Raw genomic sequence first — 13,780 nt, 5'->3', positions numbered from 1 at the left:
TTAAAGAGAGAGGAAAGGAAAGAGAAAGAAACATCTATATGTTCATCTACTTATTTATGCATTCATTGATTGATTTTTGTATGTGCCCTGACCTTCCTGCAACCTTGACATATGGGGACAATGCTCTAACCCACTGAGCTGTGTGGCCAGGGCTGAAAGAATGTTGAATTTTATTAAGAGCTTTTTCTGCATCAATTGAGGTGTCCTTGTTGTTTTATCTATCCCTGATTCTATTAATATGGGTTATATGATTGATTTTCATATGCACCAGTCCATCATTCCAAGGGATACTGTGTATACTTCTTGGTCATGGTGCATAAACTTTTTTATATGTTGTTGGATTCAGCATGCTAGTATCTTGTGGATTTCCACATATATGTTCATAAGAGATATTAGTAGGCCATTTTATTTTCCTGTGATGTGTCTGTCTGATTTGGTATCAGGGTAAACCTGACCTCAAAGAGTGAATTGTTTGAATCTTGAAGAATAGATTGAATAGATAGTGCTACACGGACTAATGAAGGAGCTGTTGCGATGACTCAGGTGGATATAATTAAAGTAATAAAAACAGGAGTAGAAATGTGGAAAGAAGATGCCAACATTCAATATCAGACAAAAAATGCTGAATTTTTCTTGGAAATCAAGGGAGAGCTACACATGTAAGACATAGTATCTCTGAACAAAACAAATTGCTGATCTTATATACACTTTGAAAAGTTAAAATGAAACAAAATAAAATATTTAGGACTTGGCCAACTTTCAGGAGGGGGTATGTGGGTGGTGGTATTGGTAATTAGCTGCTAATAACTGGCTGGCTTTCAGAAAGAGAGTTATTAATATGAAGTTGTAATTTATCAATAGGCATGAGTTTAAAACTGATTCTAGTGATTTCTTAAAATAGACAAAGGAGAACAGGAATATTTTATTCTCAGAGAGAAATGAACAAATTAAAAGTGAATTCAGGGCATATCTGATTTTTTAAAGTATTTCTTTTTATTTATTTCAGAGACAGGAAGGAAGAGAGAGAAACATCACTGATGAGAAAAAGTCACTGATCGGCTGCCTCCAGCAGGCCCCCCACTGGAGATGGAGCCCGCAACCCGGGCATGTGCCCTGACTGGTAATTGCACTGGGACCTCCTGGTTTGTAGGTTGACACAACCACTGAGCCACGCTGGCCAGGCAGGGCATATCTGATTTGATTAGACATTTAAGAGAAGGAATATATTCAAAATGCTGCCTGATGTATTTCCAAGTTTCTAGGAAAGGAACTGGTATGTATTAGGCACTTTATAAATATTCTTCAATAAGAAAAAAAACATTTCCATTAGTATGGAGCACACCAATAAAATTTTAAAATCTGGACATATTCAATTTCAGATATGTATAAGATATCAAAAGATAATAGTTTTTAATGAGGACAGAAATTTACTCTAATTATATTTCACAGCCACTAGCATTTAGATGATTATTGAAAACATAAGATTAGATGAAATAGCCCACAGACATTATGAGAAGAAAAAAACACAACTAGGACAGACAGCTGTCAATCACAAGCATTTAAAAAACCAGGGCAGCTAGAGAATCTGCAAAGGAGACTAACAGTAAAAGACCTAAAATAGTAGGATGCAGGTGGCAACTAGGGAAACTCTTTTCTTTGATGTTTTCCTCCCAAAGACGGGAGAAGTTAACCTAGTTAAACGATCTCTAGGGGTGAGCAAGGAAAGGAAAAGGCAATGACCTGAAGCAAGGTCCCCATCGGGTAAAGCAGCACCCAGTCCCTGGGCCTGTGAGAGCAGGTTCCCGCGTGGCCGGGTCTCGGGTGAGCAGAGCGAATAGGCCGTTCCATGCGGAGGAGAGGAGAAAACGGGGTGCCTGGAAGCAGGCTTTGCATTGAGAAAAGGGGTTCATTTTTATTTTTTAAGTTGAGGGAAACTAGGGTACTTAAAATGGTAATTGGGAAAAACAAATGGAGAAATTTATGACACAGAAAAGAGAAAAGATGACCAAAATGTTAAACATATATGAAGTGGGAGTTTATGATTGATTTTCTCTGACTCTCAAAACTCTTGTAGTTCTGAATTTCTAAGATTATTTGAAGTGTCTACATAAATTACTATATTTTATCAGGAATTTATTGTTAGACATCTTATTACTAGTAATATAGACATATGATATATGCCAAAATTGATAAATTTTTAAAAATATTTTTATGGAGGGTATATAACAGAGTAAAAAATAAAACTGTACTTTTAAAATTTTTCACACATTTTATATTGAAGGTCTTTAAATTTATCAAAAAGTCGCAGTAATTATTTGAAGAACAACATGTGCCCTTTCCCTATATGTATCAATTGTTAATAATTTACCAATTTTATCTCTTATCTTTCTCACTCCCACTATCTCCTCTCTTTCTCAATCTCTCTGATGGCTTCCCCTCCCTTCCTGCCCCCTCCTTCCCCTCACCTCTCTCATATTCTTTAATAAACCATTTTAGGATTAGTTGCAAATATTGTGACACCTCATCTCTAATTAATGCATAAAACATCAATCATCTATGAATAGGGACATTCTCTTACATAACCATAATAACATTATCATAGAAAAGACTTTTAACAGTAATACAATATTATCTAATACACAATCTATACTAAATTGTACACACTATCAATTATTCCAGTGATGTTTTATAAACATTTTTAGACCCAGAATGAAATAAAGTTTGCATGCTTCATGTAGTTGTCATATATTCTTTCGTTTCCTTTAAACTATAAACTTCCCACAGGCTTTTTTTTTTAGTATTACAGAATATTGATATTTTTAAAGAGTTTATTCTAGACTACTTTACAGAATCTCTCTCTTTTTTAAAATTTATCTTTATTGTTGAAAATATTACAGATGTCCCCTTTTTGCCCCATTAACCCCTTCCACCCCCCACCCACTCTCCACCCCAGGCCTTCCCCACACTATTGTCTGTGTCCATGGGTTATGCATATATGCATATAAATTCTTTGGTTAATCTCTCTCCATTCACCCACCCCCACCTTCCCCCTGAGATTCATCAGTCTGTTCCATGCTTCTAACTTGAGTTTTCTAATTGTTTCTTTTTTTTTCTTCCCATGATTAGACTCAGGTTATAAAATTTAGGTGGAAGTACTGCCTGGGTGATGAGTTCAACATGTTGTAAAGTGCATGATGTCAACTGTATTATAGACAGTATTTAGGTTCGTCACTTCATTAAAATGGTCTTCACCTGATTTATCCATTGAAAGGTACTGTTTACCCTTGCAATTATTGCACTGAGCCTGCAAGAATATTCTGTTTTTCAAAGATATCTCTCCCAGTGTTATCATCTACTGATGGCTTTTTCCTCAATATGTTATTACTATGGTGGTTGTGAATGATGTGCTATATCTATAATTTCTTCTATATTTAATAGCTTATTTGCCCTTATTTTTTGTAAATAAGATAGCTACCTTTATACTTAATTTTTATTTAAAAAATAATTATTAGTGTATACTTAGTGGATTGATTTTTAATTCAATATTATAATCTATTTCTATTATTATTTATTTGGGTGTTTAACCAATAAGTCCTAAGTTTGACCAATGAGAGTCCTTTTAACATCTTTCTTCTATCAATTAATTCCTATCAGTGTTTGAGTACTTTCCTACATAATTATAAAAATACATTCACATATGTTTAAAATTACATATATATGTATATATATATTATGCATACATAAAATTATGACTTTATTCTGTCTCTAATTTAAATTAAAAAAATAAAACTAGAAGGTTTTCTTCTCCACCTTCTGTTTCTTATGGTATCTTCCTTTTCCAAAGTAAGGAACTTAATCCCCTACAATAAGTCATTTGCTCAATTCTATTATAGGAATAAAATAGTTTCAGACTTAATACATTAATGCTACTAACAACAATACACTTAATATTCAAAATTCCTTTTGGTTCTTAAAATATATTCTATCTATTGATAGGAATAGTAACTGAACAATTCACTCAGTCTTTTAAAAATAAACCTATTGATAGATATTTTTTATTAAAATACATCCTGTAATAGCTTTGATCTCAAATGTAATTATAATGATATATTAATGAAGAGAAAACCAACTGAAATGTAAACTAATAGCGCTCCCTTTCTTACTTTTATTTTGTGAATATCACATTGGAAAATGACTTTCTTGAAATAAATGCTTTGAAGTTAAACTCTGATGGCAATTTGGGGTACAAAAAGGCAAAAAATTAGAATTTCCTCATCTAATTTTATTAAAATGCCTCCCCATTATTAGGTCTTACATGGAGGGAGAAAAGGATTATTGGTGCTCATTAAAAATAATAATGTTCACCTCTGAATGGTTTTCAGAGATGTATATTTTTGGGGAAAAAAGCCATCTGTGCTCTCAAAGGTATGGATAAAAGCCATCTGCGCTCTCAAAGGTATGGATAAAAAGGGGTGAGCCCACTTAACAGGCTTTATTTCACATTCTATGTCTTTATTATTTCAAAATGACACCTTCGCAGTTTAGAGGGACCAGTAGGCACTTTTATAACTAAAATTGAATAAAATTCCAAGCTGTGTCAAAGACATTGTTTGAATTCACTTAAAAGTGTTTTATGTGACTGCTCACCAACTCCCCTTCTCTAGTCATGATCTGCCTGTGGCAAACTGTTTCTCTCTGGGACTGAAAAGATTACTCCCACTGATCCTCCTCTGACAGTGTGAATATTGACTTGCACTTATAAAGGTCAGACAGTTCCACTAGTTAATAGGAGTGAGAAGAGCAGTTCCAACAAGTCTCTTTGAAAGGAAGTTAACCTTCAAATTGAAACGCATGCTGCTCTGCGGAGCCAATTTTGGCAACTCACAAAATACTTGCTTCTCTGCTTTCCAAAAATACCAACAGGAGCCTGAAAGTTAACATTCCAAAAGGGAAACAAGCCTGTGAGGGAGCAGACAGGCGTCCGTGGGAACGCCGTCCCGAATATGCCTTGTTATTTTTTATTTTGTAAAGGGAGCTGAACACTGTGGGGTATCTGGGACTGGAACTTTCCTCAATGTATAATAGCTTTTTTTTGACTTTAAAGAGCCATGTGCTGTAAGATGATAAGACACCACATATATTTTTCTCAGCGTCATCCTGACACAAGATCAAGCAAAAGGTTTAATCCCAGTGGAGCGTGGCATCTCCTTACCTATCCTTTGAAAAGCCCTTTGCCTTCTGTCATTGTCCTGTGGCTGAGAGCTCAGGAAAGGCTAACATAATTCAAGGCGCGGGAAAGCGGCCTATCTGTTACGGCAGCGGCCCGGGGTGCAATGCAAGAAGGATGGGAGCCAGAAGACAGGACTGAAAACGAGGAGGAAACTTCACTTTTCATCCTGATGGAAAGCAAAACCAATATTTTTAATTTTTAATAAGACACATTTATATTGTGGCACCAGCAGCAGGAAGAATGTGCTGCATATAAATGAAGATGGTTCCCCAGTTTGTCTTGAGCAGGGGAAGACAGGAGACGTAATGATGAAGAGGGCCTTTTACAAGTAATAAGGAGGAGGGAGAATACGTCCTGGGTGTCTGGGAAAGCAAAGCTGTCATGATTCCAGGGCATATTTTAGAAATGGCATTACGGCTTTCACTGCTTTAAGTTTGGCATCAGCGAGATTTTAGATTGTGCTAAAATCATCCTTAATGTCCTTTCTGCCTCATCAGTGGGGGACCATTCAAGTAACAAAGTGCCAATCAGGGGCTTTTGTTCCTCTTCAGCTTGGAGATATCACTGTGGAGGCTTTTGTGAGAGCATGATCTCTCCGCTTGAGATGCCCTTTATTATAACTGTAGTTAAAGGGCTGCTGACTTAGCCATTATGAACCCCTAATGCTCTCCGCTACAAAAATTTGCTCTAAAATAAAGCTTAGCATACTAAGTTGGAGCCCGGGAGAGCCCTGATTTTGATAAATTTCAAAGGAATAAAATTGTCATTTGAGTTAAAAAGGGAGTAACAAAAATATAAATATCACAGCTCTGTGAGTTATGTGTGTCACTGTTCTGGTATCTCCACAATTAGCATCGTTAATTAAAATGAAGTTGGAAAGTAATTAGCTCATAATGTGTGCAAATCATTTATGTAAGTTTGAAATATAAAAATGGAATTAAGAAAAGGAAACTGGATTATAGACAGGATCGTTTTCTTGATTTGGAAAACTGGATTTTCAACTCAAATATTTTCTGAAAATACAAGACCTGTATTGCTATTACAGAATTTTGCAGTCCTTTAGTCAATGAGTCAGATACTCCTAATGTTTGAGCCTCTCCTTCTAAGTTTCTTAGCCATCTGTAAGAGCTTTATTAATTGAGGTAAGTGGAAAATAGAAATTTGTAAAAAATTAAACAGCAACCCTGAGACACACAGTGTTACAAAGGAAGTAGTAGCTGGAAATAGATCTCAACATTTTTTATTTTATTTTGAAGACTCTTTATTATTATTAAAATCGTACACTTAGTGACTTATTTTTAAGAAAAAAACTTATTTTTTTCTACTTATGGAGTTTTTCAGAATTTTTACAAAATCAAAACATGTTACAATAAGCTTCCGGTACATTAAACTTTTTGCAGATAATGGTTATAAACTTAGTACAAAATTAAACAAAACAAAACAAAAATAGTTTACCTTAAGGCTTTGGAGTGTGAAAAATGGCTGGCAGATTCTGGATCTTAGAAGAAGGGACCTCCATAGGATGAGTTGGCAATTTATAGAGGAATTTATAAAGTATAAACACAGTAGTATCTTAGGGAGTGGAAGGATGGCTCCTGGCAGATGGTGTGGTCAGGAAAGGCCATTCTGAGTATTCCTATCGGAGCTAAGAAACTAGGAACTGGCTAACACACAATTTCGGGGAAGGAGTATTGAAGTCAAGAGGGAGTAGGATTGCTGAGGAACTTAGGGCACGGCAGGAGCCGATCGTAGATCACAAAGAACCTACCCGGCTGCGGTGGCTCGGTCGGTTGAGTGTTGTCCTGTGCACCGAAAGGCCGCCCATTGACTCCGTCAGGGCACATACCTGGGTCGCCGGTTCGATCCCCAGGTAAGGCGACCAATTGATTGATGTCTTTCTCACACATTTCTCCCTCCCCCTCTCTCTCTCTCTCCCTTCCTCCCTCTAAAAGAAATTTACCTAAGACATACTTTATGCCGGGGATTGCATATGGAAAAACAAATAAGATGTGATTCTTAGCCTAATGCATCTCCCAATCCTATGGTGAAATGAGGGGTTTGGAAGTTTGCTATCAAAGCGGCTTTTTGCAGATGGGTCCTGGTCATGTCTTTACTCAATCGTCTACCAGATCACAGTCAGGCAGAGAGAAGCCACAGATAATGTTCTTTTAGATGGGTAGGTGGACGGATGGATGGATGGACGGATGGATGGATAGCATACTGAGACAGTCAAGCTGGCTGTTCAAACAACACTAACAAGTGAATTTTCTTGACACTGTCACCACAAACAGACTCTGAAATTGAGGTATAATTTGATGGTTAAACACTCAGATAAAATTTTACAAAACTCTGTGTGCCTCCCAATTGGTTTCTAAGAAGTTATGTTTTGGGGCAGATTCATAACCTCTGTTTCCTCATCTATAAAAATACCCATAATCATCATACTTATTGCCTAGTGACTATATGTATGTGTGTGTATATTTATGTGTGTGTGTGTATGTGTGTATGTATATATGTATATATGTGTGTGTATATTGTTTTTAACTTTCTTGAACAAAATTCAGTAGTCCCAGAAGTAATAATCAAGAGTAAGAGTGGCCCAGCTGGGTGTGGCTCAGCGGTTGAGCATCGACCTAGGGTCCAGGTGATCGGGGTTCGATTCCCGGTCAGGGCACATGCCCGGGTTGCGGGCTCGATCCCCAGTCGGGGGCGTGCAGGAGGCAGTCGATCAATGACTCTCTCATCATGGATGTTCTACCTCTCTCTCCCTCTCCTTTCCTTTCTCTGAAATCAATAAAGATCTATTAAAAAAAAAAAAAAGAGTAAGAGTGGTACAAGGCATCAAGGAAGATAAAATTTGTTGGTCATCGAGAAGATTGCAGGGAAAGGCATTTCCTGGTTGCTCGAAAGAGTTTCTTCCGGAATTACAGTTCATAAGATTTTTTCCTTACTTTATTGTATCCATCATCTCTCTCTTTTCACTGACTTTATATAAAACATGCTCAAGGTTCTCACATCTTCAAAAAAGCATTCTTCTATTAACCTTGCATTTCCCAACTACTTATTGTACAATTTTCATGCTTTTTGTCCTAGTGAAACTTCTAGAAATAATAAACTATATTCATTATGTCCACTTCACCTTCCATTCATTTTCCAATCACTAAAATATGGCCTCTGTCACCACTCTTTTCTGGAACTGTTTTCTCTAAGAGTTCCAAAGACACAATTATTACTAAACCAACTATATGTTTTTTATCTCAATTATACTTGAGTTTTTGTAGCTTTTGCCTCTGTTAACCACTGTATCTTTCTAAAAATTAGTGTATCATTTTCTATCATGTAAATTGCTCCTGATTTGCTTCTTATCCCCATAAGCATTCCTTAAATAATATTCCCACTCGTACCCCCAGGCACCTACTCAAACTATTGATTTCTTTTCATTATGTGATTTTCTTAGGCACTATTTTAAAATTCCACAATGTTAACTACCACATGTCTTCAGATAACTCATTCATGTATATCTAGCACCTATAACAGTTCTTGGCATTGGGGAAGTATTTAATTAATATGATTTAAATAAAGATGGGTGGGTGGATGGATCTATATGAGACGTCACAATCTAGAAACCTTTCGGATGAATGTGAACCACACAGGCATTTTGGAGGATTACATAATTAAAAAAAATATTGCGTACCAGTATTTAGAATTTTTAAAACCCAGATTATATATTCTCTTGAAAAATGGGAAGATCTTGCAACATTGACCCTATATTCTAGCACAATAACAGTCCATTGGAGCTGAGTCATATCTGTGCCCTTTAGAGGAACATGTGTTGTCCAACTTGGTGCAGTCAGACCAAGTCTATCTCCCTCACTTATTTACCTTCCTGGTTCCAGTAAGTGTTCAATTTAATATTTCAAACAAAACAGTCTGCAGATGCATAAATTCAATATTATCCAGACTGTCTTAGTTATTTCTCCGCCAGCTTTCTCACCAATGTCCTCCTTACCTCTGTACCAAATTTCAGTTAAGGAAGATAGTGCCCCGGTTACTTAAGCCAGAAAACAGAGGCCTTGGATTCTGTTCCCATTTACTTACTGCAGATCTTATCAACCCTAGAACAAGTAAATATATAACTACCTTTCCCCTACAAATGTCGTGATAGGCTTCTAACTGCTCTTCTGTCTTGTCTTGTCTCCTCTCCATTCATCAATCAGAAAACCTCCCGTACTTCTTTCAAGTCTCAGCTCTAGTGTTATGCTCTCTGAGCTTATCTGACTTAGGAGGAAATTTATTTCTCCTTGTACCTAATAAATTATTATGAATGTAATATTTTATTAGAAAAAAATAATGAGAATGACAATAATTATAGCCAAAATACAAGTAAACATTTTATAAAGAATAGGCACTAATCTAATAAGTTATGTTCTCATTTTATCTAGCAATATTATGATTTAGATAAGATTATTATCAACATATAAAGAAGCAGTGGCACAGACAGATACATTAGTTTAACCAAGGTAGGGTTGGGTTTGAATTCAGCTGTTCTGATTGCAGAGTATATAGTTCCTTCTATATCATATGTGATTGTTCAGCTACCCAACAGCACTAATTTGTTTTAGGACTTAGACACTAGTTTCATAGTTTTTGTAATCTGTGTGCTTCACATAGTGATTGATACCCAAAAGAAGGTCAAATAAGTTTTGTTGAATAACTGAATGAATGACATGGCTGACTGAAATGGTAAGATTATGCAACGATCAATCTCCTTTTAGTTGTCTAAGACAACTAAATGCCATCCACTGCCACTTAAAAATGAGAATTTTTCTTTTGTCTTAAGGCTGTCCTTTAAAGTAGTTGAAGCCTATTGGTCTTCGATGTTAAGTTAGATGCTATCACACCATTATGATGAAGGCATCTGCATTTAGGCATTAATGCTATATGCTATTGGCTTTTAACTTGAGGGTAGGGCAGTACAGGCACTGAGGACCTGGTTGGTAGCTAAACCATAGCTTGTGTGTATAACCAACTCAAATAGGGTAAAAATAGCCTGTTTCTAGCTCCTCATCAGTAACTAGAAAATTTTCTTTAAGTAGATTTATTTGCAGACTATGAGATCCAGATACAATAGAGAAATGCATGTGGCCAGAAGAGGCAGATGAGTTTTGGAAAGACCGAAGTTATGATAAAGACAAAAACAGAATAAGGACATTGTAAATTCAAAATTTTGTAGGTTGAGCAGAAATGTTGATATGCTGCCAGTTGATATGCTGCCAGCTTGAATCTGCTGCTTTAGTGACTAAATTGAAGAGGAATGAGGTCATAGGGTTAAATAGCTTTGAGAAAGTTGAAAGTCAAGGTAACAGTGTAGATATAAATGAAGATATGGCACGGGTTGCCTTCTACAACATACTTGACATTAAACATGCTAGTTCCTTAAGACATCTGCTGTCTAATATGTACATTTTTAAGTAACCAGATCCTTTTTTGTTGTTGTCATTAGTGAAATTATAGCTACCTAAGGATAGGTGCTAATTACTGTATCATTATTTATCCTAGTGCTTAGCCCAGTACCCTTATGGATCCTGGAAAATCAAAGTGAACTATGCATCAACCAACTAAGAAGGAAGCATTTGCAGCCCAATGAGATTCAATATATTCAAGTTCTCAACCTGATAATCTATAATTTAGAATTTATTTGTCTCTGAGATTTTACTTTCCTTTTGATCTTGTAACTTTGAAGCAGGAATTTAATGATTCCAAATAACTCTAGTTGAATAATAGTATTTGAAACAAATTTGATTTGAGAAAAGCACTGGTTAAACCCTATTTTTTATTTCCTAGAGAAATATGTATTTAGACTGTCAAAGCAAACTAATAATTTTCCTTGAAATTTGTATTAATTTCTCACAGAAGAACAAGAGAGGCAATCTTTGTTTATAGAACTTCTTTTGTGTTGGTGGAAAGATTCATATCAAATGCAGTTTCTGTCAGATGTGTCATTGTAATGGAGGACTTCATAGCTCTTTGTGTTAAATTTTAACATTATAATATGTGGTGATGTTTTAAGTACTCTTAATGACAATATAACTTTGTAAAACATTATTGCTATTAAGAGAATAAATTTATGCATTAGGAAGTTCATGACATATTTTGAAAATATAGATGTTAGGACTCACATATACTCTAGCTTAACCTCCAGTTTAGAGTTGCACAATTAAAAAGCAAAAATAGCTTATTCATCTTCAATAAAACACTGATCCCACACATAAAAGTTAAAAGGATAGTATTTAATAAAAAAAAGAGAGAGAGAGAGCTCATTTAGATGATAATAGAATTGATTTTAAAGGGATTTTTAGATCGTTTTACAAATGAGGAAACTGAGACTCAGGTAACATGCCCAAACTCGTAACACTAACTGGAACTAGAAAATGGTTTAAGAACTGACCTGTAATTTTTACTACTCTCTATGATGGCTAACTATTACTGAATTAGCCATCCTGCAAAAAAAATTAAAGAGAAGGAAAAAAATTATGAGCTAATCATTTTTAGGCAGGTAGCAGAACACTATGGTCCCTGAGAAAAGGAGACTCAGAGGTGGATGCTACAGCAGCCCAGGCTTTATTTCTGGAAGAGGTGAGATGTATAGCACTGGACCAACAGAAATGCATGTGGGGTGATCTCCAACAAATCCTTGGATACAGTGAGGCTATGAAAGGATTATGAGAAAGTAGGTGCTATAGAGTTGAGACCAGAACAGAGATTCTAGAGGTCAAACCTTGCTGGGAGATGTTTGAATTCTGACAAGAGAGAGTAAAGGGACTTTAATGATACTTTGTTATTGTTGTTGTTTTTAGACATAATCATAGGTTTATTTTTTAACTTTTTATTTTTAATAATTATAGATTAATTTGCAGTTGTAAAACATAATACAAAGATTTCGGAAACTCTTCACCACTTCCCCTACTGGTTATAATTATAAATCAATATCACAACCAAGGTACTGGCATGGATTCAACCCACACACCTTACTTAGATATCACTAATTTGCAATAAATTCAATTGTGTGTGCGTGTTTTAGTTCTGTGCAGTTGCATCACATATACCATTTGTTCAGCCATTCACCTATTGAAGATCAGATGCTGCTGGGCATGCGGGCACCAGGGACGGGGCATCAGCAGCCCGGCTCCAGCGCCTTATTCAGTGCTGTTGCTGCCAGGTGAGGGTGAAAGCTCCACTGACACTACCCTCAGGAGTAAATTGGGACAGGCTGCTTCCTCAGAGTGGAAGATGGAAGATGGAGTGTTTGCTCAGCTTTGCAAACACTCCGCTGGCAGAGAAATAGGAGCACGGCCTGCTTCTTACGCGGGGAAGAACGGAAAAGAAGCCCCCTGCTTGCCCACCAAAACCGTGTGGAGTGGGAAGGAAAATTCTGCCCTTTTGTGTGTGACAGCTGGAGGGCTAGGTTGATAAAAAGAATGACTGGGCTTCTGAAATGCTTTTACTGTATATCTGATGACCTCCAAATTGCCAAACCTGATGCTCTATAGTCAGTCATTGATCTATTTAACTCTTGTTAACGCGATTGTCCCTTTACCATTCTGACTGATTTAAATCCTCCCCCCCTATGAATCCTGGATGTCATGTTTGCCCAGCTTCTTTTCTATCTGAAAATCCTCCGTTTCTTTTATTGGCTCCACTTTCAACAGTCATGACCACATTTTAGGGATCTCTGAGATTTTGTCTTTGGCCCTCTTACATTTTCCTGGGATAATTTCCTAAGATTTCTTCTACCAAAACACGACTGGTGACTCTCAGATTTTATCTTCTCTTTTGTTCTCTCTTCTGAGCTCCCAAATCTGGTCACCTTCCAAACATAAATAAATTTCAATGAACCACTGGCAATCAAAACTTAACATATCAACTATAGGACTCAGGATCTTCATTCTCACTCTAATGTGTTCAGATGTCCAGCTAGACATGAGAAGTCCTTCAACCATCAAAACATCTCGTTTCTGCTTAACCCCCTCTACCCACCCTGCCACCACCTTGGCTCAGGTTCACCTCCTTTCTTGTCTGAATAGAAATAGCCACTTTCCTTCTGGACTTCCTGCTGTCAGTGTTTCCCCGTTCTGGTTTCCACTACCTGGTGCTAGAATAATGTTTGTTAAAAACCTAATCTAACTCTCCTGCTTAAAGGCATTGCCAGCTATAAATTTCAAGTTTATCAATTCTCATAAAAGATCCTTCCACATCTGCATTTAAACTCCTTCAATCTCATTGTCTCTGATTTATATTTGACCTTTAATACAATAACCTTCTGCTTTGGATACCTTGAATAAACTAGTGTTTTTATGCTTTTGTGTCTATGCACATATTACTGCCTCATGCTCACATTTTATTCTTTTTATTATATTCCGTCTGGAATCATCTATTTACTCCTCAATACTTAAAATGTTTTTTCCTTCAAGACAAAGTTCCTATGACATCCAAGATTCTAATATATACTATCTACCTATCTACCTATCTGTCCACACAAACACATATATG

The sequence above is a fragment of the Miniopterus natalensis genome, chromosome 1, assembly GCF_054644295.1.
Source record: "Miniopterus natalensis isolate mMinNat1 chromosome 1, mMinNat1.hap1, whole genome shotgun sequence".
NCBI lineage: Eukaryota > Metazoa > Chordata > Mammalia > Chiroptera > Miniopteridae > Miniopterus > Miniopterus natalensis.
Note: the sequence above shows the minus strand (reverse complement) of the source record.